Consider the following 27,455-nt stretch of genomic DNA (forward strand, 5'->3'; position numbering starts at 1 on the left):
CGTATAACGTGATCAAGAGCGAGGGCGAAAGCTGTGCTAGAACCCTCTTACGCTACCTATGGCTTCAAGACTGCCAGAACCGAGACCCTCGTAAGCTACAAGCAGATCAATTAAGGGGAAATGAGGGTGCTCGTTATAATACATGAAGGAAAGAAGCCAACAGTCGGCGAGGCCAAAGAAAGCGTTGGGGATGGTACTTTTGTCTTTTTTTTAATGTTTACTTGGATAATCACAGAAATTAGTAGTGTAATCTGTTTAGGGGAAAGATAATTAAACACAAAGTAGAAGAAAAAACAACGTGCCGATGGTGGGAGCCGAACCCACGACCTCCGAATATCGCGTCCGGTGCTCTACCAACTGAGCTACATCGGCCGCTGTTCCCCCTGCTACTTGCTTGGGTATTTATGTTGTCTGTATACGAACCTTGAGAGTGTTCACCAGCGCCACCCTCAGCCAAAGCGGCGGACGTGGAACGTCCTTTGTTACCGCCAGCGTCACGTAGAACGTGATCAAGAGCGAGGGCGAAAGCTGTGCTAGAACCCTCTTACGCTACCTATGGCTTCAAGACTGCCAGAACCGAGACCCTCGTAAGCTACAAGCAGATCAATTAAGGGGAAATGAGGGTGCTCGTTATAATACATGAAGGAAAGAAGCCAACAGTCGGCGAGGCCAAAGAAAGCGTTGGGGATGGTACTTTTGTCTTTTTTTAATGTTTACTTGGATAATCACAGAAATTAGTAGTGTAATCTGTTTAGGGGAAAGATAATTAAACACAAAGTAGAAGAAAAAACAACGTGCCGATGGTGGGAGCCGAACCCACGACCTCCGAATATCGCGTCCGGTGCTCTACCAACTGAGCTACATCGGCCGCTGTTCCCCCTGCTACTTGCTTGGGTATTTATGTTGTCTGTATACGAACCTTGAGAGTGTTCACCAGCGCCACCCTCAGCCAAAGCGGCGGACGTGGAACGTCCTTTGTTACCGCCAGCGTCACGTAGAACGTGATCAAGAGCGAGGGCGAAAGCTGTGCTAGAACCCTCTTACGCTACCTATGGCTTCAAGACTGCCAGAACCGAGACCCTCGTAAGCTACAAGCAGATCAATTAAGGGGAAATGAGGGTGCTCGTTATAATACATGAAGGAAAGAAGCCAACAGTCGGCGAGGCCAAAGAAAGCGTTGGGGATGGTACTTTTGTCTTTTTTTTAATGTTTACTTGGATAATCACAGAAATTAGTAGTGTAATCTGTTTAGGGGAAAGATAATTAAACACAAAGTAGAAGAAAAAACAACGTGCCGATGGTGGGAGCCGAACCCACGACCTCCGAATATCGCGTCCGGTGCTCTACCAACTGAGCTACATCGGCCGCTGTTCCCCCTGCTACTTGCTTGGGTGTTTATGTTGTCTGTATACGAACCTTGAGAGTGTTCACCAGCGCCACCCTCAGCCAAAGCGGCGGACGTGGAACGTCCTTTGTTACCGCCAGCGTCACGTAGAACGTGATCAAGAGCGAGGGCGAAAGCTGTGCTAGAACCCTCTTACGCTACCTATGGCTTCAAGACTGCCAGAACCGAGACCCTCGTAAGCTACAAGCAGATCAATTAAGGGGAAATGAGGGTGCTCGTTATAATACATGAAGGAAAGAAGCCAACAGTCGGCGAGGCCAAAGAAAGCGTTGGGGATGGTACTTTTGTCTTTTTTTTTTAATGTTTACTTGGATAATCACAGAAATTAGTAGTGTAATCTGTTTAGGGGAAAGATAATTAAACACAAAGTAGAAGAAAAAACAACGTGCCGATGGTGGGAGCCGAACCCACGACCTCCGAATATCGCGTCCGGTGCTCTACCAACTGAGCTACATCGGCCGCTGTTCCCCCTGCTACTTGCTTGGGTATTTATGTTGTCTGTATACGAACCTTGAGAGTGTTCACCAGCGCCACCCTCAGCCAAAGCGGCGGACGTGGAACGTCCTTTGTTACCGCCAGCGTCACGTAGAACGTGATCAAGAGCGAGGGCGAAAGCTGTGCTAGAACCCTCTTACGCTACCTATGGCTTCAAGACTGCCAGAACCGAGACCCTCGTAAGCTACAAGCAGATCAATTAAGGGGAAATGAGGGTGCTCGTTATAATACATGAAGGAAAGAAGCCAACAGTCGGCGAGGCCAAAGAAAGCGTTGGGGATGGTACTTTTGTCTTTTTTTTTAATGTTTACTTGGATAATCACAGAAATTAGTAGTGTAATCTGTTTAGGGGAAAGATAATTAAACACAAAGTAGAAGAAAAAACAACGTGCCGATGGTGGGAGCCGAACCCACGACCTCCGAATATCGCGTCCGGTGCTCTACCAACTGAGCTACATCGGCCGCTGTTCCCCCTGCTACTTGCTTGGGTATTTATGTTGTCTGTATACGAACCTTGAGAGTGTTCACCAGCGCCACCCTAAGCCAAAGCGGCGGACGTGGAACGTCCTTTGTTACCGCCAGCGTCACGTAGAACGTGATCAAGAGCGAGGGCGAAAGCTGTGCTAGAACCCTCTTACGCTACCTATGGCTTCAAGACTGCCAGAACCGAGACCCTCGTAAGCTACAAGCAGATCAATTAAGGGGAAATGAGGGTGCTCGTTATAATACATGAAGGAAAGAAGCCAACAGTCGGCGAGGCCAAAGAAAGCGTTGGGGATGGTACTTTTGTCTTTTTTTTTTAATGTTTACTTGGATAATCAGAGAAATTAGTAGTGTAATCTGTTTAAGGGAAAGATAATTAAACACAAACTAGAAGAAAAAACAACGTGCCGATGGTGGGAGCCGAACCCACGACCTCCGAATATCGCGTCCGGTGCTCTACCAACTGAGCTACATCGGCCGCTGTTCCCCCTGCTACTTGCTTGGGTATTTATGTTGTCTGTATACGAACCTTGAGAGTGTTCACCAGCGCCACCCTCAGCCAAAGCGGCGGACGTGGAACGTCCTTTGTTACCGCCAGCGTCACGTAGAACGTGATCAAGAGCGAGGGCGAAAGCTGTGCTAGAACCCTCTTACGCTACCTATGGCTTCAAGACTGCCAGAACCGAGACCCTCGTAAGCTACAAGCAGATCAATTAAGGGGAAATGAGGGTGCTCGTTATAATACATGAAGGAAAGAAGCCAACAGTCGGCGAGGCCAAAGAAAGCGTTGGGGATGGTACTTTTGTCTTTTTTTTAATGTTTACTTGAATAATCACAGAAATTAGTAGTGTAATCTGTTTAGGGGAAAGATAATTAAACACAAAGTAGAAGAAAAAACAACGTGCCGATGGTGGGAGCCGAACCCACGACCTCCGAATATCGCGTCCGGTGCCCTACCAACTGAGCTACATCGGCCGCTGTTCCCCCTGCTACTTGCTTGGGTATTTATGTTGTCTGTATACGAACCTTGAGAGTGTTCACCAGCGCCACCCTCAGCCAAAGCGGCGGACGTGGAACGTCCTTTGTTACCGCCAGCGTCACGTAGAACGTGATCAAGAGCGAGGGCGAAAGCTGTGCTAGAACCCTCTTACGCTACCTATGGCTTCAAGACTGCCAGAACCGAGACCCTCGTAAGCTACAAGCAGATCAATTAAGGGGAAATGAGGGTGCTCGTTATAATACATGAAGGAAAGAAGCCAACAGTCGGCGAGGCCAAAGAAAGCGTTGGGGATGGTACTTTTGTCTTTTTTTTAATGTTTACTTGAATAATCACAGAAATTAGTAGTGTAATCTGTTTAGGGGAAAGATAATTAAACACAAAGTAGAAGAAAAAACAACGTGCCGATGGTGGGAGCCGAACCCACGACCTCCGAATATCGCGTCCGGTGCTCTACCAACTGAGCTACATCGGCCGCTGTTCCCCCTGCTACTTGCTTGGGTATTTATGTTGTCTGTATACGAACCTTGAGAGTGTTCACCAGCGCCACCCTCGGCCAAAGCGGCGGACGTGGAACGTCCTTTGTTACCGCCAGCGTCACGTAGAACGTGATCAAGAGCGAGGGCGAAAGCTGTGCTAGAACCCTCTTACGCTACCTATGGCTTCAAGACTGCCAGAACCGAGACCCTCGTAAGCTACAAGCAGATCAATTAAGGGGAAATGAGGGTGCTCGTTATAATACATGAAGGAAAGAAGCCAACAGTCGGCGAGGCCAAAGAAAGCGTTGGGGATGGTACTTTTGTCTTTTTTTTTAATGTTTACTTGGATAATCACAGAAATTAGTTGTGTAATCTGTTTAGGGGAAAGATAATTAAACACAAAGTAGAAGAAAAAACAACGTGCCGATGGTGGGAGCCGAACCCACGACCTCCGAATATCGCGTCCGGTGCTCTACCAACTGAGCTACATCGGCCGCTGTTCCCCCTGCTACTTGCTTGGGTATTTATGTTGTCTGTATACGAACCTTGAGAGTGTTCACCAGCGCCACCCTCAGCCAAAGCGGCGGACGTGGAACGTCCTTTGTTACCGCCAGCGTCACGTAGAACGTGATCAAGAGCGAGGGCGAAAGCTGTGCTAGAACCCTCTTACGCTACCTATGGCTTCAAGACTGCCAGAACCGAGACCCTCGTAAGCTACAAGCAGATCAATTAAGGGGAAATGAGGGTGCTCGTTATAATACATGAAGGAAAGAAGCCAACAGTCGGCGAGGCCAAAGAAAGCGTTGGGGATGGTACTTTTGTCTTTTTTTTTAATGTTTACTTGAATAATCACAGAAATTAGTAGTGTAATCTGTTTAGGGGAAAGATAATTAAACACAAAGTAGAAGAAAAAACAACGTGCCGATGGTGGGAGCCGAACCCACGACCTCCGAATATCGCGTCCGGTGCTCTACCAACTGAGCTACATCGGCCGCTGTTCCCCCTGCTACTTGCTTGGGTATTTATGTTGTCTGTATACGAACCTTGAGAGTGTTCACCAGCGCCACCCTCAGCCAAAGCGGCGGACGTGGAACGTCCTTTGTTACCGCCAGCGTCACGTAGAACGTGATCAAGAGCGAGGGCGAAAGCTGTGCTAGAACCCTCTTACGCTACCTATGGCTTCAAGACTGCCAGAACCGAGACCCTCGTAAGCTACAAGCAGATCAATTAAGGGGAAATGAGGGTGCTCGTTATAATACATGAAGGAAAGAAGCCAACAGTCGGCGAGGCCAAAGAAAGCGTTGGGGATGGTACTTTTGTCTTTTTTTTTTAATGTTTACTTGAATAATCACAGAAATTAGTAGTGTAATCTGTTTAGGGGAAAGATAATTAAACACAAAGTAGAAGAAAAAACAACGTGCCGATGGTGGGAGCCGAACCCACGACCTCCGAATATCGCGTCCGGTGCTCTACCAACTGAGCTACATCGGCCGCTGTTCCCCCTGCTACTTGCTTGGGTATTTATGTTGTCTGTATACGAACCTTGAGAGTGTTCACCAGCGCCACCCTCAGCCAAAGCGGCGGACGTGGAACGTCCTTTGTTACCGCCAGCGTCACGTAGAACGTGATCAAGAGCGAGGGCGAAAGCTGTGCTAGAACCCTCTTACGCTACCTATGGCTTCAAGACTGCCAGAACCGAGACCCTCGTAAGCTACAAGCAGATCAATTAAGGGGAAATGAGGGTGCTCGTTATAATACATGAAGGAAAGAAGCCAACAGTCGGCGAGGCCAAAGAAAGCGTTGGGGATGGTACTTTTGTCTTTTTTTTAATGTTTACTTGGATAATCACAGAAATTAGTAGTGTAATCTGTTTAGGGGAAAGATAATTAAACACAAAGTAGAAGAAAAAACAACGTGCCGATGGTGGGAGCCGAACCCACGACCTCCGAATATCGCGTCCGGTGCTTTACCAACTGAGCTACATCGGCCGCTGTTCCCCCTGCTACTTGCTTGGGTATTTATGTTGTCTGTATACGAACCTTGAGAGTGTTCACCAGCGCCACCCTCAGCCAAAGCGGCGGACGTGGAACGTCCTTTGTTACCGCCAGCGTCACGTAGAACGTGATCAAGAGCGAGGGCGAAAGCTGTGCTAGAACCCTCTTACGCTACCTATGGCTTCAAGACTGCCAGAACCGAGACCCTCGTAAGCTACAAGCAGATCAATTAAGGGGAAATGAGGGTGCTCGTTATAATACATGAAGGAAAGAAGCCAACAGTCGGCGAGGCCAAAGAAAGCGTTGGGGATGGTACTTTTGTCTTTTTTTTTAATGTTTACTTGGATAATCACACAAATTAGTAGTGTAATCTGTTTAGGGGAAAGATAATTAAACACAAAGTAGAAGAAAAAACAACGTGCCGATGGTGGGAGCCGAACCCACGACCTCCGAATATCGCGTCCGGTGCTCTACCAACTGAGCTACATCGGCCGCTGTTCCCCCTGCTACTTGCTTGGGTATTTATGTTGTCTGTATACGAACCTTGAGAGTGTTCACCAGCGCCACCCTCAGCCAAAGCGGCGGACGTGGAACGTCCTTTGTTACCGCCAGCGTCACGTAGAACGTGATCAAGAGCGAGGGCGAAAGCTGTGCTAGAACCCTCTTACGCTACCTATGGCTTCAAGACTGCCAGAACCGAGACCCTCGTAAGCTACAAGCAGATCAATTAAGGGGAAATGAGGGTGCTCGTTATAATACATGAAGGAAAGAAGCCAACAGTCGGCGAGGCCAAAGAAAGCGTTGGGGATGGTACTTTTGTCTTTTTTTTAATGTTTACTTGGATAATCACAGAAATTAGTTGGTTGGTTGGTTTGTGGGGTTTAACGTCCCAAAGCAACTCAGGCTATGAGAGACGCCGTAGTGGAGGACTCCGGAAATTTCGACCACCTGGGGTTCTTTAGCGTGCACTGACATCGCACAGCACACGGACGCCTTGCTTTTCGCCTCCACCGAAAAGCTGCCGCCGAGGCCGGGATTCGATCCCGCGTCCTTGGGAACAGTAGTCGAGCGTCGTAACCACTGCGCCACCCCGGCGGGGTAAGTGTAATCTGTTTAGGGGAAAGATAATTAAACACAAAGTAGAAGAAAAAACAACGTGCCGTTGGTGGGAGCCGAACCCACGACCTCCGAATATCGCGTCCGGTGCTCTACCAACTGAGCTACATCGGCCGCTGTTCCCCCTGCTACTTGCTTGGGTATTTATGTTGTCTGTATACGAACCTTGAGAGTGTTCACCAGCGCCACCCTCAGCCAAAGCGGCGGACGTGGAACGTCCTTTGTTACCGCCAGCGTCACGTAGAACGTGATCAAGAGCGAGGGCGAAAGCTGTGCTAGAACCCTCTTACGCTACCTATGGCTTCAAGACTGCCAGAACCGAGACCCTCGTAAGCTACAAGCAGATCAATTAAGGGGAAATGAGGGTGCTCGTTATAATACATGAAGGAAAGAAGCCAACAGTCGGCGAGGCCAAAGAAAGCGTTGGGGATGGTACTTTTGTCTTTTTTTTAATGTTTACTTGGATAATCACAGAAATTAGTAGTGTAATCTGTTTAGGGGAAAGATAATTAAACACAAAGAAGAAGAAAAAACAACGTGCCGATGGTGGGAGCCGAACCCACGACCTCCGAATATCGCGTCCGGTGCTCTACCAACTGAGCTACATCGGCCGCTGTTCCCCCTGCTACTTGCTTGAGTATTTATGTTGTCTGTATACGAACCTTGAGAGTGTTCACCAGCGCCACCCTCAGCCAAAGCGGCGGACGTGGAACGTTCTTTGTTACCGCCAGCGTCACGTATAACGTGATCAAGAGCGAGGGCGAAAGCTGTGCTAGAACCCTCTTACGCTACCTATGGATTCAAGACTGCCAGAACCGAGACCCTCGTAAGCTACAAGCAGATCAATTAAGGGGAAATGAGGGTGCTCGTTATAATACATGAAGGAAAGAAGCCAACAGTCGGCGAGGCCAAAGAAAGCGTTGGGGATGGTACTTTTGTCTTTTTTTTTTAATGTTTACTTGGATAATCACAGAAATTAGTAGTGTAATCTGTTTAGGGGAAAGATAATTAAACACAAAGTAGAAGAAAAAACAACGTACCGATGGTGGGAGCCGAACCCACGACCTCCGAATATCGCGTCCGGTGCTCTACCAACTGAGCTACATCGGCCGCTGTTCCCCCTGCTACTTGCTTGAGTATTTATGTTGTCTGTATACGAACCTTGAGAGTGTTCACCAGCGCCACCCTCAGCCAAAGCGGCGGACGTGGAACGTTCTTTGTTACCGCCAGCGTCACGTAGAACGTGATCAAGAGCGAGGGCGAAAGCTGTGCTAGAACCCTCTTACGCTACCTATGGTTTCAAGACTGCCAGAACCGAGACCCTCGTAAGCTACAAGCAGATCAATTAAGGGGAAATGAGGGTGCTCGTTATAATACATGAAGGAAAGAAGCCAACAGTCGGCGAGGCCAAAGAAAGCGTTGGGGATGGTACTTTTGTCTTTTTTTTAATGTTTACTTGGATAATCACAGAAATTAGTAGTGTAATCTGTTTAGGGGAAAGATAATTAAACACAAAGTAGAAGAAAAAACAACGTGCCGTTGGTGGGAGCCGAACCCACGACCTCCGAATATCGCGTCCGGTGCTCTACCAACTGAGCTACATCGGCCGCTGTTCCCCCTGCTACTTGCTTGGGTATTTATGTTGTCTGTATACGAACCTTGAGAGTGTTCACCAGCGCCACCCTCAGCCAAAGCGGCGGACGTGGAACGTCCTTTGTTACCGCCAGCGTCACGTAGAACGTGATCAAGAGCGAGGGCGAAAGCTGTGCTAGAACCCTCTTACGCTACCTATGGCTTCAAGACTGCCAGAACCGAGACCCTCGTAAGCTACAAGCAGATCAATTAAGGGGAAATGAGGGTGCTCGTTATAATACATGAAGGAAAGAAGCCAACAGTCGGCGAGGCCAAAGAAAGCGTTGGGGATGGTACTTTTGTCTTTTTTTTTTTAATGTTTACTTGGATAATCACAGAAATTAGTAGTGTAAGCTGTTTAGGGGAAAGATAATTAAACACAAAGTAGAAGAAAAAACAACGTGCCGATGGTGGGAGCCGAACCCACGACCTCCGAATATCGCGTCCGGTGCTCTACCAACTGAGCTACATCGGCCGCTGTTCCCCCTGCTACTTGCTTGAGTATTTATGTTGTCTGTATACGAACCTTGAGAGTGTTCACCAGCGCCACCCTCAGCCAAAGCGGCGGACGTGGAACGTTCTTTGTTACCGCCAGCGTCACGTATAACGTGATCAAGAGCGAGGGCGAAAGCTGTGCTAGAACCCTCTTACGCTACCTATGGCTTCAAGACTGCAAGAACCGAGACCCTCGTAAGCTACAAGCAGATCAATTAAGGGGAAATGAGGGTGCTCGTTATAATACATGAAGGAAAGAAGCCAACAGTCGGCGAGGCCAAAGAAAGCGTTGGGGATGGTACTTTTGTCTTTTTTTTTAATGTTTACTTGGATAATCACAGAAATTAGTAGTGTAATCTGTTTAGGGGAAAGATAATTAAACACAAAGTAGAAGAAAAAACAACGTGCCGATGGTGGGAGCCGAACCCACGACCTCCGAATATCGCGTCCGGTGCTCTACCAACTGAGCTACATCGGCCGCTGTTCCCCCTGCTACTTGCTTGAGTATTTATGTTGTCTGTATACGAACCTTGAGAGTGTTCACCAGCGCCACCCTCAGCCAAAGCGGCGGACGTGGAACGTTCTTTGTTACCGCCAGCGTCACGTATAACGTGATCAAGAGCGAGGGCGAAAGCTGTGCTAGAACCCTCTTACGCTACCTATGGCTTCAAGACTGCAAGAACCGAGACCCTCGTAAGCTACAAGCAGATCAATTAAGGGGAAATGAGGGTGCTCGTTATACTACATGAAGGAAAGAAGCCAACAGTCGGCGAGGCCAAAGAAAGCGTTGGGGATGGTACTTTTGTCTTTTTTTTTAATGTTTACTTGGATAATCACAGAAATTAGTAGTGTAATCTGTTTAGGGGAAAGATAATTAAACACAAAGTAGAAGAAAAAACAACGTGCCGATGGTGGGAGCCGAACCCACGACCTCCGAATATCGCGTCCGGTGCTCTACCAACTGAGCTACATCGGCCGCTGTTCCCCCTGCTACTTGCTTGGGTATATTATGTTGTCTGTATACGAACCTTGAGAGTGTTCACCACCGCCACCCTCAGCCAAAGCGGCGGACGTGGAACGTCCTTTGTTACCGCCAGCGTCACGTAGAACGTGATCAAGAGCGAGGGCGAAAGCTGTGCTAGAACCCTCTTACGCTACCTATGGCTTCAAGACTGCCAGAACCGAGACCCTCGTAAGCTACAAGCAGATCAATTAAGGGGAAATGAGGGTGCTCGTTATATTACATGAAGGAAAGAAGCCAACAGTCGGCGAGGCCAAAGAAAGCGTTGGGGATGGTACTTTTGTCTTTTTTTTAATGTTTACTTGGATAATCACAGAAATTAGTAGTGTAATCTGTTTAGGGGAAAGATAATTAAACACAAAGTAGAAGAAAAAACAACGTGCCGATGGTGGGAGCCGAACCCACGACCTCCGAATATCGCGTCCGGTGCTCTACCAACTGAGCTACATCGGCCGCTGTTCCCCCCGCTACTTGCTTGGGTATTTATGTTGTCTGTATACGAACCTTGAGAGTGTTCACCAGCGCCACCCTCAGCCAAAGCGGCGGACGTGGAACGTCCTTTGTTACCGCCAGCGTCACGTAGAACGTGATCAAGAGCGAGGGCGAAAGCTGTGCTAGAACCCTCTTACGCTACCTATGGCTTCAAGACTGCCAGAACCGAGACCCTCGTAAGCTACAAGCAGATCAATTAAGGGGAAATGAGGGTGCTCGTTATAATACATGAAGGAAAGAAGCCAACAGTCGGCGAGGCCAAAGAAAGCGTTGGGGATGGTACTTTTGTCTTTTTTTTAATGTTTACTTGGATGATCACAGAAATTAGTAGTGTAATCTGTTTAGGGGAAAGATAATTAAACACAAAGTAGAAGAAAAAACAACGTGCCGATGGTGGGAGCCGAACCCACGACCTCCGAATATCGCGTCCGGTGCTCTACCAACTTAGCTATATCGGCCGCTGTTCCCCCTGCTACTTGCTTGGGTATTTATGTTGTCTGTATACGAACCTTGAGAGTGTTCACCAGCGCCACCCTCAGCCAAAGCGGCGGACGTGGAACGTCCTTTGTTACCGCCAGCGTCACGTAGAACGTGATCAAGAGCGAGGGCGAAAGCTGTGCTAGAACCCTCTTACGCTACCTATGGCTTCAAGACTGCCAGAACCGAGACCCTCGTAAGCTACAGGCAGATCAATTAAGGGGAAATGAGGGTGCTCGTTATAATACATGAAGGAAAGAAGCCAACAGTTGGCGAGGCCAAAGAAAGCGTTGGGGATGGTACTTTTGTCTTTTTTTTTTAATGTTTACTTGGATAATCACAGAAATTAGTAGTGTAATCTGTTTAGGGGAAAGATAATTAAACACAAAGTAGAAGAAAAAACAACGTGCCGATGGTGGGAGCCGAACCCACGACCTCCGAATATCGCGTCCGGTGCTCTACCAACTGAGCTACATCGGCCGCTGTTCCCCCTGCTACTTGCTTGGGTATTTATGTTGTCTGTATACGAACCTTGAGAGTGTTCACCAGCGCCACCCTCAGCCAAAGCGGCGGACGTGGAACGTCCTTTGTTACCGCCAGCGTCACGTAGAACGTGATCAAGAGCGAGGGCGAAAGCTGTGCTAGAACCCTCTTACGCTACCTATGGCTTCAAGACTGCCAGAACCGAGACCCTCGTAAGCTACAAGCAGATCAATTAAGGGGAAATGAGGGTGCTCGTTATAATACATGAAGGAAAGAAGCCAACAGTCGGCGAGGCCAAAGAAAGCGTTGGGGATGGTACTTTTGTCTTTTTTTTAATGTTTACTTGGATAATCACAGAAATTAGTAGTGTAATCTGTTTAGGGGAAAGATAATTAAACACAAAGTAGAAGAAAAAACAACGTGCCGATGGTGGGAGCCGAACCCACGACCTCCGAATATCGCGTCTGGTGCTCTACCAACTGAGCTACATCGGCCGCTGTTCCCCCTGCTACTTGCTTGGGTATTTATGTTGTCTGTATACGAACCTTGAGAGTGTTCACCAGCGCCACCCTCAGCCAAAGCGGCGGACGTGGAACGTCCTTTGTTACCGCCAGCGTCACGTAGAACGTGATCAAGAGCGAGATCGAAAGCTGTGCTAGAACCCTCTTACGCTACATATGGCTTCAAGACTGCCAGAACCGAGACCCTCGTAAGCTACAAGCAGATCAATTAAGGGGAAATGAGGGTGCTCGTTATAATACATGAAGGAAAGAAGCCAACAGTCGGCGAGGCCAAAGAAAGCGTTGGGGATGGTACTTTTGTCTTTTTTTTTTAATGTTTACTTGGATAATCACAGAAATTAGTAGTGTAATCTGTTTAGGGGAAAGATAATTAAACACAAAGTAGAAGAAAAAACAACGTGCCGATGGTGGGAGCCGAACCCACGACCTCCGAATATCGCGTCCGGTGCTCTACCAACTGAGCTACATCGGCCGCTGTTCCCCCTGCTACTTGCTTGAGTATTTATGTTGTCTGTATACGAACCTTGAGAGTGTTCACCAGCGCCACCCTCAGCCAAAGCGGCGGACGTGGAACGTTCTTTGTTACCGCCAGCGTCACGTATAACGTGATCAAGAGCGAGGGCGAAAGCTGTGCTAGAACCCTCTTACGCTACCTATGGCTTCAAGACTGCAAGAACCGAGACCCTCGTAAGCTACAAGCAGATCAATTAAGGGGAAATGAGGGTGCTCGTTATAATACATGAAGGAAAGAAGCCAACAGTCGGCGAGGCCAAAGAAAGCGTTGGGGATGGTACTTTTGTCTTTTTTTTTAATGTTTACTTGGATAATCACAGAAATTAGTAGTGTAATCTGTTTAGGGGAAAGATAATTAAACACAAAGTAGAAGAAAAAACAACGTGCCGATGGTGGGAGCGGAACCCACGACCTCCGAATATCGCGTCCGGTGCTCTACCAACTGAGCTACATCGGCCGCTGTTCCCCCTGCTACTTGCTTGAGTATTTATGTTGTCTGTATACGAACCTTGAGAGTGTTCACCAGCGCCACCCTCAGCCAAAGCGGCGGACGTGGAACGTTCTTTGTTACCGCCAGCGTCACGTAGAACGTGATCAAGAGCGAGGGCGAAAGCTGTGCTAGAACCCTCTTACGCTACCTATGGCTTCAAGACTGCCAGAACCGAGACCCTCGTAAGCTACAAGCAGATCAATTAGGGGAAATGAGGGTGCTCGTTATAATACATGAAGGAAAGAAGCCAACAGTCGGCGAGGCCAAAGAAAGCGTTGGGGATGGTACTTTTGTCTTTTTTTTTAATGTTTACTTGGATAATCACAGAAATTAGTAGTGTAATCTGTTTAGGGGAAAGATAATTAAACACAAAGTAGAAGAAAAAACAACGTGCCGATGGTGGGAGCCGAACCCACGACCTCCGAATATCGCGTCCGGTGCTCTACCAACTGAGCTACATCGGCCGCTGTTCCCCCTGCTACTTGCTTGAGTATTTATGTTGTCTGTATACGAACCTTGAGAGTGTTCACCAGCGCCACCCTCAGCCAAAGCGGCGGACGTGGAACGTTCTTTGTTACCGCCAGCGTCACGTATAACGTGATCAAGAGCGAGGGCGAAAGCTGTGCTAGAACCCTCTTACGCTACCTATGGCTTCAAGACTGCAAGAACCGAGACCCTCGTAAGCTACAAGCAGATCAATTAAGGGGAAATGAGGGTGCTCGTTATAATACATGAAGGAAAGAAGCCAACAGTCGGCGAGGCCAAAGAAAGCGTTGGGGATGGTACTTTTGTCTTTTTTTTAATGTTTACTTGGATAATCACAGAAATTAGTAGTGTAATCTGTTTAGGGGAAAGATAATTAAACACAAAGTAGAAGAAAAAACAACGTGCCGATGGTGGGAGCCGAACCCACGACCTCCGAATATCGCGTCCGGTGCTCTACCAACTGAGCTACATCGGCCGCTGTTCCCCCTGCTACTTGCTTGAGTATTTATGTTGTCTGTATACGAACCTTGAGAGTGTTCACCAGCGCCACCCTCAGCCAAAGCGGCGGACGTGGAACGTTCTTTGTTACCGCCAGCGTCACGTATAACGTGATCAAGAGCGAGGGCGAAAGCTGTGCTAGAACCCTCTTACGCTACCTATGGCTTCAAGACTGCAAGAACCGAGACCCTCGTAAGCTACAAGCAGATCAATTAAGGGGAAATGAGGGTGCTCGTTATATTACATGAAGGAAAGAAGCCAACAGTCGGCGAGGCCAAAGAAAGCGTTGGGGATGGTACTTTTGTCTTTTTTTTTTAATGTTTACTTGGATAATCACAGAAATTAGTAGTGTAATCTGTTTAGGGGAAAGATAATTAAACACAAAGTAGAAGAAAAAACAACGTGCCGATGGTGGGAGCCGAACCCACGACCTCCGAATATCGCGTCCGGTGCTCTACCAACTGAGCTACATCGGCCGCTGTTCCCCCTGCTACTTGCTTGAGTATTTATGTTGTCTGTATACGAACCTTGAGAGTGTTCACCAGCGCCACCCTCAGCCAAAGCGGCGGACGTGGAACGTCCTTTGTTACCGCCAGCGTCACGTAGAACGTGATCAAGAGCGAGGGCGAAAGCTGTGCTAGAACCCTCTTACGCTACCTATGGCTTCAAGACTGCCAGAACCGAGACCCTCGTAAGCTACAAGCAGATCAATTAAGGGGAAATGAGGGTGCTCGTTATAATACATGAAGGAAAGAAGCCAACAGTCGGCGAGGCCAAAGAAAGCGTTGGGGATGGTACTTTTGTCTTTTTTTTAATGTTTACTTGGATGATCACAGAAATTAGTAGTGTAATCTGTTTAGGGGAAAGATAATTAAACACAAAGTAGAAGAAAAAACAACGTGCCGATGGTGGGAGCCGAACCCACGACCTCCGAATATCGCGTCCGGTGCTCTACCAACTTAGCTATATCGGCCGCTGTTCCCCCTGCTACTTGCTTGGGTATTTATGTTGTCTGTATACGAACCTTGAGAGTGTTCACCAGCGCCACCCTCAGCCAAAGCGGCGGACGTGGAACGTCCTTTGTTACCGCCAGCGTCACGTAGAACGTGATCAAGAGCGAGGGCGAAAGCTGTGCTAGAACCCTCTTACGCTACCTATGGCTTCAAGACTGCCAGAACCGAGACCCTCGTAAGCTACAGGCAGATCAATTAAGGGGAAATGAGGGTGCTCGTTATAATACATGAAGGAAAGAAGCCAACAGTTGGCGAGGCCAAAGAAAGCGTTGGGGATGGTACTTTTGTCTTTTTTTTTTAATGTTTACTTGGATAATCACAGAAATTAGTAGTGTAATCTGTTTAGGGGAAAGATAATTAAACACAAAGTAGAAGAAAAAACAACGTGCCGATGGTGGGAGCCGAACCCACGACCTCCGAATATCGCGTCCGGTGCTCTACCAACTGAGCTACATCGGCCGCTGTTCCCCCTGCTACTTGCTTGGGTATTTATGTTGTCTGTATACGAACCTTGAGAGTGTTCACCAGCGCCACCCTCAGCCAAAGCGGCGGACGTGGAACGTCCTTTGTTACCGCCAGCGTCACGTAGAACGTGATCAAGAGCGAGGGCGAAAGCTGTGCTAGAACCCTCTTACGCTACCTATGGCTTCAAGACTGCCAGAACCGAGACCCTCGTAAGCTACAAGCAGATCAATTAAGGGGAAATGAGGGTGCTCGTTATAATACATGAAGGAAAGAAGCCAACAGTCGGCGAGGCCAAAGAAAGCGTTGGGGATGGTACTTTTGTCTTTTTTTAATGTTTACTTGGATAATCACAGAAATTAGTAGTGTAATCTGTTTAGGGGAAAGATAATTAAACACAAAGTAGAAGAAAAAACAACGTGCCGATGGTGGGAGCCGAACCCACGACCTCCGAATATCGCGTCCGGTGCTCTACCAACTGAGCTACATCGGCTGCTGTTCCCCCTGCTACTTGCTTGAGTATTTATGTTGTCTGTATACGAACCTTGAGAGTGTTCACCAGCGCCACCCTCAGCCAAAGCGGCGGACGTGGAACGTTCTTTGTTACCGCCAGCGTCACGTATAACGTGATCAAGAGCGAGGGCGAAAGCTGTGCTAGAACCCTCTTACGCTACCTATGGCTTCAAGACTGCAAGAACCGAGACCCTCGTAAGCTACAAGCAGATCAATTAAGGGGAAATGAGGGTGCTCGTTATAATACATGAAGGAAAGAAGCCAACAGTCGGCGAGGCCAAAGAAAGCGTTGGGGATGGTACTTTTGTCTTTTTTTTAATGTTTACTTGGATAATCACAGAAATTAGTAGTGTAATCTGTTTAGGGGAAAGATAATTAAACACAAAGTAGAAGAAAAAACAACGTGCCGATGGTGGGAGCCGAACCCACGACCTCCGAATATCGCGTCCGGTGCTCTACCAACTGAGCTACATCGGCCGCTGTTCCCCCTGCTACTTGCTTGAGTATTTATGTTGTCTGTATACGAACCTTGAGAGTGTTCACCAGCGCCACCCTCAGCCAAAGCGGCGGACGTGGAACGTTCTTTGTTACCGCCAGCGTCACGTATAACGTTATCAAGAGCGAGGGCGAAAGCTGTGCTAGAACCCTCTTACGCTACCTATGGCTTCAAGACTGCAAGAACCGAGACCCTCGTAAGCTACAAGCAGATCAATTAAGGGGAAATGAGGGTGCTCGTTATAATACATGAAGGAAAGAAGCCAACAGTCGGCGAGGCCAAAGAAAGCGTTGGGGATGGTACTTTTGTCTTTTTTTTTTAATGTTTACTTGGATAATCACAGAAATTAGTAGTGTAATCTGTTTAGGGGAAAGATAATTAAACACAAAGTAGAAGAAAAAACAACGTGCCGATGGTGGGAGCCGAACCCACGACCTCCGAATATCGCGTCCGGTGCTCTACCAACTGAGCTACATCGGCCGCTGTTCCCCCTGCTACTTGCTTGGGTATTTATGTTGTCTGTATACGAACCTTGAGAGTGTTCACCAGCGCCACCCTCAGCCAAAGCGGCGGACGTGGAACGTCCTTTGTTACCGCCAGCGTCACGTAGAACGTGATCAAGAGCGAGGGCGAAAGCTTTGCTAGAACCCTCTTACGCTACCTATGGCTTCAAGACTGCCAGAACCGAGACCCTCGTAAGCTACAAGCAGATCAATTAAGGGGAAATGAGGGTGCTCGTTATAATACATGAAGGAAAGAAGCCAACAGTCGGCGAGGCCAAAGAAAGCGTTGGGGATGGTACTTTTGTCTTTTTTTTAATGTTTACTTGGATAATCACAGAAATTAGTAGTGTAATCTGTTTAGGGGAAAGATAATTAAACACAAAGTAGAAGAAAAAACAACGTGCCGATGGTGGGAGCCGAACCCACGACCTCCGAATATCGCGTCCGGTGCTCTACCAACTGAGCTACATCGGCCGCTGTTCCCCCTGCTACTTGCTTGGGTATTTATGTTGTCTGTATACGAACCTTGAGAGTGTTCACCAGCGCCACCCTCAGCCAAAGCGGCGGACGTGGAACGTCCTTTGTTACCGCCAGCGTCACGTAGAACGTGATCAAGAGCGAGGGCGAAAGCTGTGCTAGAACCCTCTTACGCTACCTATGGCTTCAAGACTGCCAGAACCGAGACCCTCGTAAGCTACAAGCAGATCAATTAAGGGGAAATGAGGGTGCTCGTTATAATACATGAAGGAAAGAAGCCAACAGTCGGCGAGGCCAAAGAAAGCGTTGGGGATGGTACTTTTGTCTTTTTTTTTTAATGTTTACTTGGATAATCACAGAAATTAGTAGTGTAATCTGTTTAGGGGAAAGATAATTAAACACAAAGTAGAAGAAAAAACAACGTGCCGATGGTGGGAGCCGAACCCACGACCTCCGAATATCGCGTCCGGTGCTCTACCAACTGAGCTACATCGGCCGCTGTTCCCCCTGCTACTTGCTTGGGTATTTATGTTGTCTGTATACGAACCTTGAGAGTGTTCACCAGCGCCACCCTCAGCCAAAGCGGCGGACGTGGAACGTCCTTTGTTACCGCCAGCGTCACGTAGAACGTGATCAAGAGCGAGGGCGAAAGCTGTGCTAGAACCCTCTTACGCTACCTATGGCTTCAAGACTGCCAGAACCGAGACCCTCGTAAGCTACAAGCAGATCAATTAAGGGGAAATGAGGGTGCTCGTTATAATACATGAAGGAAAGAAGCCAACAGTCGGCGAGGCCAAAGAAAGCGTTGGGGATGGTACTTTTGTCTTTTTTTTAATGTTTACTTGGATAATCACAGAAATTAGTTGGTTGGTTGGTTTGTGGGGTTTAACGTCCCAAAGCAACTCAGGCTATGAGAGACGCCGTAGTGGAGGACTCCGGAAATTTCGACCACCTGGGGTTCTTTAGCGTGCACTGACATCGCACAGCACACGGACGCCTTGCTTTTCGCCTCCACCGAAAAGCTGCCGCCGAGGCCGGGATTCGATCCCGCGTCCTTGGGAACAGTAGTCGAGCGTCGTAACCACTGCGCCACCCCGGCGGGGTAAGTGTAATCTGTTTAGGGGAAAGATAATTAAACACAAAGTAGAAGAAAAAACAACGTGCCGTTGGTGGGAGCCGAACCCACGACCTCCGAATATCGCGTCCGGTGCTCTACCAACTGAGCTACATCGGCCGCTGTTTCCCCTGCTACTTGCTTGGGTATTTATGTTGTCTGTATACGAACCTTGAGAGTGTTCACCAGCGCCACCCTCAGCCAAAGCGGCGGACGTGGAACGTCCTTTGTTACCGCCAGCGTCACGTAGAACGTGATCAAGAGCGAGGGCGAAAGCTGTGCTAGAACCCTCTTACGCTACCTATGGCTTCAAGACTGCCAGAACCGAGACCCTCGTAAGCTACAAGCAGATCAATTAAGGGGAAATGAGGGTGCTCGTTATAATACATGAAGGAAAGAAGCCAACAGTCGGCGAGGCCAAAGAAAGCGTTGGGGATGGTACTTTTGTCTTTTTTTTTTAATGTTTACTTGGATAATCACAGAAATTAGTAGTGTAATCTGTTTAGGGGAAAGATAATTAAACACAAAGTAGAAGAAAAAACAACGTGCCGATGGTGGGAGCCGAACCCACGACCTCCGAATATCGCGTCCGGTGCTCTACCAACTGAGCTACATCGGCCGCTGTTCCCCCTGCTACTTGCTTGAGTATTTATGTTGTCTGTATACGAACCTTGAGAGTGTTCACCAGCGCCACCCTCAGCCAAAGCGGCGGACGTGGAACGTTCTTTGTTACCGCCAGCGTCACGTATAACGTGATCAAGAGCGAGGGCGAAAGCTGTGCTAGAACCCTCTTACGCTACCTATGGCTTCAAGACTGCAAGAACCGAGACCCTCGTAAGCTACAAGCAGATCAATTAAGGGGAAATGAGGGTGCTCGTTATAATACATGAAGGAAAGAAGCCAACAGTCGGCGAGGCCAAAGAAAGCGTTGGGGATGGTACTTTTGTCTTTTTTTTTAATGTTTACTTGGATAATCACAGAAATTAGTAGTGTAATCTGTTTAGGGGAAAGATAATTAAACACAAAGTAGAAGAAAAAACAACGTGCCGATGGTGGGAGCCGAACCCACGACCTCCGAATATCGCGTCCGGTGCTCTACCAACTGAGCTACATCGGCCGCTGTTCCCCCTGCTACTTGCTTGAGTATTTATGTTGTCTGTATACGAACCTTGAGAGTGTTCACCAGCGCCACCCTCAGCCAAAGCGGCGGACGTGGAACGTTCTTTGTTACCGCCAGCGTCACGTATAACGTGATCAAGAGCGAGGGCGAAAGCTGTGCTAGAACCCTCTTACGCTACCTATGGCTTCAAGACTGCAAGAACCGAGACCCTCGTAAGCTACAAGCAGATCAATTAAGGGGAAATGAGGGTGCTCGTTATAATACATGAAGGAAAGAAGCCAACAGTCGGCGAGGCCAAAGAAAGCGTTGGGGATGGTACTTTTGTCTTTTTTTTTTAATGTTTACTTGGATAATCACAGAAATTAGTAGTGTAATCTGTTTAGGGGAAAGATAATTAAACACAAAGTAGAAGAAAAAACAACGTGCCGATGGTGGGAGCCGAACCCACGACCTCCGAATATCGCGTCCGGTGCTCTACCAACTGAGCTACATCGGCCGCTGTTCCCCCTGCTACTTGCTTGGGTATTTATGTTGTCTGTATACGAACCTTGAGAGTGTTCACCAGCGCCACCCTCAGCCAAAGCGGCGGACGTGGAACGTCCTTTGTTACCGCCAGCGTCACGTAGAACGTGATCAAGAGCGAGGGCGAAAGCTGTGCTAGAACCCTCTTACGCTACCTATGGCTTCAAGACTGCCAGAACCGAGACCCTCGTAAGCTACAAGCAGATCAATTAAGGGGAAATGAGGGTGCTCGTTATAATACATGAAGGAAAGAAGCCAACAGTCGGCGAGGCCAAAGAAAGCGTTGGGGATGGTACTTTTGTCTTTTTTTTAATGTTTACTTGGATTATCACAGAAATTAGTAGTGTAATCTGTTTAGGGGAAAGATAATTAAACACAAAGTAGAAGAAAAAACAACGTGCCGATGGTGGGAGCGGAACCCACGACCTCCGAATATCGCGTCCGGTGCTCTACCAACTGAGCTACATCGGCCGCTGTTCCCCCTGCTACTTGCTTGGGTATTTATGTTGTCTGTATACGAACCTTGAGAGTGTTCACCAGCGCCACCCTCAGCCAAAGCGGCGGACGTGGAACGTCCTTTGTTACCGCCAGCGTCACGTAGAACGTGATCAAGAGCGAGATCGAAAGCTGTGCTAGAACCCTCTTACGCTACCTATGGCTTCAAGACTGCCAGAACCGAGACCCTCGTAAGCTACAAGCAGATCAATTAAGGGGAAATGAGGGTGCTCGTTATAATACATGAAGGAAAGAAGCCAACAGTCGGCGAGGCCAAAGAAAGCGTTGGGGATGGTACTTTTGTCTTTTTTTTTAATGTTTACTTGGATAATCACAGAAATTAGTAGTGTAATCTGTTTAGGGGAAAGATAATTAAACACAAAGTAGAAGAAAAAACAACGTGCCGATGGTGGGAGCCGAACCCACGACCTCCGAATATCGCGTCCGGTGCTCTACCAACTGAGCTACATCGGCCGCTGTTCCCCCTGCTACTTGCTTGGGTATATTATGTTGTCTGTATACGAACCTTGAGAGTGTTCACCACCGCCACCCTCAGCCAAAGCGGCGGACGTGGAACGTCCTTTGTTACCGCCAGCGTCACGTAGAACGTGATCAAGAGCGAGGGCGAAAGCTGTGCTAGAACCCTCTTACGCTACCTATGGCTTCAAGACTGCCAGAACCGAGACCCTCGTAAGCTACAAGCAGATCAATTAAGGGGAAATGAGGGTGCTCGTTATATTACATGAAGGAAAGAAGCCAACAGTCGGCGAGGCCAAAGAAAGCGTTGGGGATGGTACTTTTGTCTTTTTTTTAATGTTTACTTGGATAATCACAGAAATTAGTAGTGTAATCTGTTTAGGGGAAAGATAATTAAACACAAAGTAGAAGAAAAAACAACGTGCCGATGGTGGGAGCCGAACCCACGACCTCCGAATATCGCGTCCGGTGCTCTACCAACTGAGCTACATCGGCCGCTGTTCCCCCCGCTACTTGCTTGGGTATTTATGTTGTCTGTATACGAACCTTGAGAGTGTTCACCAGCGCCACCCTCAGCCAAAGCGGCGGACGTGGAACGTCCTTTGTTACCGCCAGCGTCACGTAGAACGTGATCAAGAGCGAGGGCGAAAGCTGTGCTAGAACCCTCTTACGCTACCTATGGCTTCAAGACTGCCAGAACCGAGACCCTCGTAAGCTACAAGCAGATCAATTAAGGGGAAATGAGGGTGCTCGTTATAATACATGAAGGAAAGAAGCCAACAGTCGGCGAGGCCAAAGAAAGCGTTGGGGATGGTACTTTTGTCTTTTTTTTAATGTTTACTTGGATGATCACAGAAATTAGTAGTGTAATCTGTTTAGGGGAAAGATAATTAAACACAAAGTAGAAGAAAAAACAACGTGCCGATGGTGGGAGCCGAACCCACGACCTCCGAATATCGCGTCCGGTGCTCTACCAACTGAGCTACATCGGCCGCTGTTCCCCCTGCTACTTGCTTGGGTATTTATGTTGTCTGTATACGAACCTTGAGAGTGTTCACCAGCGCCACCCTCAGCCAAAGCGGCGGACGTGGAACGTCCTTTGTTACCGCCAGCGTCACGTAGAACGTGATCAAGAGCGAGGGCGAAAGCTGTGCTAGAACCCTCTTACGCTACCTATGGCTTCAAGACTGCCAGAACCGAGACCCTCGTAAGCTACAAGCAGATCAATTAAGGGGAAATGAGGGTGCTCGTTATAATACATGAAGGAAAGAAGCCAACAGTCGGCGAGGCCAAAGAAAGCGTTGGGGATGGTACTTTTGTCTTTTTTTTAATGTTTACTTGGATAATCACAGAAATTAGTAGTGTAATCTGTTTAGGGGAAAGATAATTAAACACAAAGTAGAAGAAAAAACAACGTGCCGATGGTGGGAGCCGAACCCACGACCTCCGAATATCGCGTCCGGTGCTCTACCAACTGAGCTACATCGGCCGCTGTTCCCCCTGCTACTTGCTTGAGTATTTATGTTGTCTGTATACGAACCTTGAGAGTGTTCACCAGCGCCACCCTCAGCCAAAGCGGCGGACGTGGAACGTTCTTTGTTACCGCCAGCGTCACGTATAACGTGATCAAGAGCGAGGGCGAAAGCTGTGCTAGAACCCTCTTACGCTACCTATGGCTTCAAGACTGCAAGAACCGAGACCCTCGTAAGCTACAAGCAGATCAATTAAGGGGAAATGAGGGTGCTCGTTATATTACATGAAGGAAAGAAGCCAACAGTCGGCGAGGCCAAAGAAAGCGTTGGGGATGGTACTTTTGTCTTTTTTTTTAATGTTTACTTGGATAATCACAGAAATTAGTAGTGTAATTTGTTTAGGGGAAAGATAATTAAACACAAAGTAGAAGAAAAAACAACGTGCCGATGGTGGGAGCCGAACCCACGACCTCCGAATATCGCGTCCGGTGCTCTACCAACTGAGCTACATCGGCCGCTGTTCCCCCTGCTACTTGCTTGAGTATTTATGTTGTCTGTATACGAACCTTGAGAGTGTTCACCAGCGCCACCCTCAGCCAAAGCGGCGGACGTGGAACGTCCTTTGTTACCGCCAGCGTCACGTAGAACGTGATCAAGAGCGAGGGCGAAAGCTGTGCTAGAACCCTCTTACGCTACCTATGGCTTCAAGACTGCCAGAACCGAGACCCTCGTAAGCTACAAGCAGATCAATTAAGGGGAAATGAGGGTGCTCGTTATAATACATGAAGGAAAGAAGCCAACAGTCGGCGAGGCCAAAGAAAGCGTTGGGGATGGTACTTTTGTCTTTTTTTTAATGTTTACTTGGATGATCACAGAAATTAGTAGTGTAATCTGTTTAGGGGAAAGATAATTAAACACAAAGTAGAAGAAAAAACAACGTGCCGATGGTGGGAGCCGAACCCACGACCTGCGAATATCGCGTCCGGTGCTCTACCAACTTAGCTATATCGGCCGCTGTTCCCCCTGCTACTTGCTTGGGTATTTATGTTGTCTGTATACGAACCTTGAGAGTGTTCACCAGCGCCACCCTCAGCCAAAGCGGCGGACGTGGAACGTCCTTTGTTACCGCCAGCGTCACGTAGAACGTGATCAAGAGCGAGGGCGAAAGCTGTGCTAGAACCCTCTTACGCTACCTATGGCTTCAAGACTGCCAGAACCGAGACCCTCGTAAGCTACAGGCAGATCAATTAAGGGGAAATGAGGGTGCTCGTTATAATACATGAAGGAAAGAAGCCAACAGTTGGCGAGGCCAAAGAAAGCGTTGGGGATGGTACTTTTGTCTTTTTTTTTTAATGTTTACTTGGATAATCACAGAAATTAGTAGTGTAATCTGTTTAGGGGAAAGATAATTAAACACAAAGTAGAAGAAAAAACAACGTGCCGATGGTGGGAGCCGAACCCACGACCTCCGAATATCGCGTCCGGTGCTCTACCAACTGAGCTACATCGGCCGCTGTTCCCCCTGCTACTTGCTTGGGTATTTATGTTGTCTGTATACGAACCTTGAGAGTGTTCACCAGCGCCACCCTCAGCCAAAGCGGCGGACGTGGAACGTCCTTTGTTACCGCCAGCGTCACGTAGAACGTGATCAAGAGCGAGGGCGAAAGCTGTGCTAGAACCCTCTTACGCTACCTATGGCTTCAAGACTGCCAGAACCGAGACCCTCGTAAGCTACAAGCAGATCAATTAAGGGGAAATGAGGGTGCTCGTTATAATACATGAAGGAAAGAAGCCAACAGTCGGCGAGGCCAAAGAAAGCGTTGGGGATGGTACTTTTGTCTTTTTTTTAATGTTTACTTGGATAATCACAGAAATTAGTAGTGTAATCTGTTTAGGGGAAAGATAATTAAACACAAAGTAGAAGAAAAAACAACGTGCCGATGGTGGGAGCCGAACCCACGACCTCCGAATATCGCGTCCGGTGCTCTACCAACTGAGCTACATCGGCCGCTGTTCCCCCTGCTACTTGCTTGAGTATTTATGTTGTCTGTATACGAACCTTGAGAGTGTTCACCAGCGCCACCCTCAGCCAAAGCGGCGGACGTGGAACGTTCTTTGTTACCACCAGCGTCACGTATAACGTGATCAAGAGCGAGGGCGAAAGCTGTGCTAGAACCCTCTTACGCTACCTATGGCTTCAAGACTGCAAGAACCGAGACCCTCGTAAGCTACAAGCAGATCAATTAGGGGAAATGAGGGTGCTCGTTATAATACATGAAGGAAAGAAGCCAACAGTCGGCGAGGCCAAAGATAGCGTTGGGGATGGTACTTTTGTCTTTTTTTTAATGTTTACTTGGATAATCACAGAAATTAGTAGTGTAATCTGTTTAGGGGAAAGATAATTAAACACAAAGTAGAAGAAAAAACAACGTGCCGATGGTGGGAGCCGAACCCACGACCTCCGAATATCGCGTCCGGTGCTCTACCAACTGAGCTACATCGGCCGCTGTTCCCCCTGCTACTTGCTTGAGTATTTATGTTGTCTGTATACGAACCTTGAGAGTGTTCACCAGCGCCACCCTCAGCCAAAGCGGCGGACGTGGAACGTTCTTTGTTACCGCCAGCGTCAGGTATAACGTTATCAAGAGCGAGGGCGAAAGCTGTGCTAGAACCCTCTTACGCTACCTATGGCTTCAAGACTGCAAGAACCGAGACCCTCGTAAGCTACAAGCAGATCAATTAAGGGGAAATGAGGGTGCTCGTTATAATACATGAAGGAAAGAAGCCAACAGTCGGCGAGGCCAAAGAAAGCGTTGGGGATGGTACTTTTGTCTTTTTTTTTTAATGTTTACTTGGATAATCACAGAAATTAGTAGTGTAATCTGTTTAGGGGAAAGATAATTAAACACAAAGTAGAAGAAAAAACAACGTGCCGATGGTGGGAGCCGAACCCACGACCTCCGAATATCGCGTCCGGTGCTCTACCAACTGAGCTACATCGGCCGCTGTTCCCCCTGCTACTTGCTTGGGTATTTATGTTGTCTGTATACGAACCTTGAGAGTGTTCACCAGCGCCACCCTCAGCCAAAGCGGCGGACGTGGAACGTCCTTTGTTACCGCCAGCGTCACGTAGAACGTGATCAAGAGCGAGGGCGAAAGCTGTGCTAGAACCCTCTTACGCTACCTATGGCTTCAAGACTGCCAGAACCGAGACCCTCGTAAGCTACAAGCAGATCAATTAAGGGGAAATGAGGGTGCTCGTTATAATACATGAAGGAAAGAAGCCAACAGTCGGCGAGGCCAAAGAAAGCGTTGGGGATGGTACTTTTGTCTTTTTTTTAATGTTTACTTGGATAATCACAGAAATTAGTAGTGTAATCTGTTTAGGGGAAAGATAATTAAACACAAAGTAGAAGAAAAAACAACGTGCCGATGGTGGGAGCCGAACCCACGACCTCCGAATATCGCGTCCGGTGCTCTACCAACTGAGCTACATCGGCCGCTGTTCCCCCTGCTACTTGCTTGGGTATTTATGTTGTCTGTATACGAACCTTGAGAGTGTTCACCAGCGCCACCCTCAGCCAAAGCGGCGGACGTGGAACGTCCTTTGTTACCGCCAGCGTCACGTAGAACGTGATCAAGAGCGAGATCGAAAGCTGTGCTAGAACCCTCTTACGCTACCTATGGCTTCAAGACTGCCAGAACCGAGACCCTCGTAAGCTACAAGCAGATCAATTAAGGGGAAATGAGGGTGCTCGTTATAATACATGAAGGAAAGAAGCCAACAGTCGGCGAGGCCAAAGAAAGCGTTGGGGATGGTACTTTGTCTTTTTTTTTAATGTTTACTTGGATAATCACAGAAATTAGTAGTGTAATCTGTTTAGGGGAAAGATAATTAAACACAAAGTAGAAGAAAAAACAACGTGCCGATGGTGGGAGCCGAACCCACGACCTCCGAATATCGCGTCCGGTGCTCTACCAACTGAGCTACATCGGCCGCTGTTCCCCCTGCTACTTGCTTGGGTATATTATGTTGTCTGTATACGAACCTTGAGAGTGTTCACCACCGCCACCCTCAGCCAAAGCGGCGGACGTGGAACGTCCTTTGTTACCGCCAGCGTCACGTAGAACGTGATCAAGAGCGAGGGCGAAAGCTGTGCTAGAACCCTCTTACGCTACCTATGGCTTCAAGACTGCCAGATCCGAGACCCTCGTAAGCTACAAGCAGATCAATTAAGGGGAAATGAGGGTGCTCGTTATATTACATGAAGGAAAGAAGCCAACAGTCGGCGAGGCCAAAGAAAGCGTTGGGGATGGTACTTTTGTCTTTTTTTTAATGTTTACTTGGATAATCACAGAAATTAGTAGTGTAATCTGTTTAGGGGAAAGATAATTAAACACAAAGTAGAAGAAAAAACAACGTGCCGATGGTGGGAGCCGAACCCACGACCTCCGAATATCGCGTCCGGTGCTCTACCAACTGAGCTACATCGGCCGCTGTTCCCCCCGCTACTTGCTTGGGTATTTATGTTGTCTGTATACGAACCTTGAGAGTGTTCACCAGCGCCACCCTCAGCCAAAGCGGCGGACGTGGAACGTCCTTTGTTACCGCCAGCGTCACGTAGAACGTGATCAAGAGCGAGGGCGAAAGCTGTGCTAGAACCCTCTTACGCTACCTATGGCTTCAAGACTGCCAGAACCGAGACCCTCGTAA

Source organism: Amblyomma maculatum, chromosome 2 (genome assembly GCF_055883805.1).
Source record: "Amblyomma maculatum isolate TAMU_Amacu chromosome 2, ASM5588380v1, whole genome shotgun sequence".
Taxonomy (NCBI): domain Eukaryota; kingdom Metazoa; phylum Arthropoda; class Arachnida; order Ixodida; family Ixodidae; genus Amblyomma; species Amblyomma maculatum.